Raw genomic sequence first — 1,570 nt, 5'->3', positions numbered from 1 at the left:
CCTGGCCCAATTAGCTTAATTGGTTCCCACCTGTTCCCTGCCTATATCTAGTCTCCTCCCTTGCACTCCCTGGCCGGATCTTGTTGCCTTGTGCCAGTGAAAGCGTTTAGTGTGTCCAAAGCCTGTGTACCTGAACTTCTGCGACCCATCCTGACTACGAACCTTGCCGCCTGCCCCCGACCTTCTGCTACGTCTGACCTTGCTTCTGCCTACTCCCTTGTACCGCGCCTATCTTCAGCAGCCAGAGAGGTGAGCCGTTGCTAGTGGATACGACCTGGTCACTACCGCCGCAGCAAGACCATCCCGCTTTGCGGCGGGCTCTGGTGAAAACCAGTAGTGGCTTAGAACCGGTCCACTAGCACGGTCCACGCCAATCCCTCTCTGGCACAGAGGATCCACTACCTGCCAGCCGGCATCGTGACAGTAGATCCGGCCATGGATCCCGCTGAGGTGCCGCTGCCAAGTCTCGCTGATCTTCCCACGGTGGTCGCTCAGCAATCGCAGCAGATTGCCCAACAAGGACAGCAGCTGTCGCAGTTGACCGCCATGTTACAGCAAATTCTGCCTCTGCTACAACAGCAACCATCTCCTCCGCCAGCTCCTGCACCTCCTCCGCAGCGAGTGGCCGCTCCTAACCTCCGCTTGTCCCTGCCGGACAAATTTGATGGGGACTCCAGACTCTGCCGTGGATTTTTGTCTCAGTGTTCCCTGCATATGGAGATGTTGTCAGACTTGTTTCCTACAGAACGGTCTAAGGTGGCGTTCGTAGTAAGTCTTCTTTCAGGAAAGGCCTTGTCTTGGGCCACACCGCTCTGGGACCGCAATGATCCTGCCACAGCCACAGTCCAGTCCTTCTTTGCTGAAGTCCGAAGTGTCTTTGAGGAACCTGCCCGAGCCTCTTCTGCTGAGACTGCCTTGCTGAACCTGGTCCAGGGTAATTCTTCCGTTGGCGAGTACGCCATACAATTCCGTACTTTTGCTTCTGAACTATCCTGGAATAATGAGGCTCTCTGCGCGACCTTTAAAAAAGGCCTATCCAGTCGCATCAAGGATGTGCTGGCCGCACGAGAGATTCCTGCCAACCTCCAAGAACTCATCCATTTGGCTACCCGCATTGACATGCGTTTTTCTGAGCGACACCAAGAGCTCCGCCAGGAAAAAGACTTAGATCTCTGGGCACCTCTCCCACAGCATCCTTTGCAGTCTTCGCCTGGGCCTCCCGCCGAGGAGGCCATGCAAGTGGATCGGTCTCGCCTGACCCAGGAAGAGAGGAATCGCCGTAGAGAAGAAAATCTCTGTCTGTATTGTGCCAGTACTGAGCATTTCTTGGTGGATTGCCCTATCCGTCCTCCACGCCTGGGAAACGCACGCACGCACCCAGCTCACGTGGGTGTGGCATCTTTTGCTTCTAAGTCTTCTTCTCCACGTCTCACGGTGCCCGTGCGGATTTCCCCTACAGCCAACTCCTCCATCTCAGCCGTGGCCTGCTTGGACTCTGGTGCCTCCGGGAATTTTATGTTGGAGTCCTTTGTTAATAGATTCAGCATCCCGGTGACCCGTCTCGTCAAAC

Source organism: Hyla sarda, chromosome 1, assembly GCF_029499605.1.
Source record: "Hyla sarda isolate aHylSar1 chromosome 1, aHylSar1.hap1, whole genome shotgun sequence".
NCBI classification, from domain to species: domain Eukaryota; kingdom Metazoa; phylum Chordata; class Amphibia; order Anura; family Hylidae; genus Hyla; species Hyla sarda.
The sequence above is the reverse complement of the archived record's forward strand: the minus strand, read 5'-3'. Positions refer to the sequence as shown.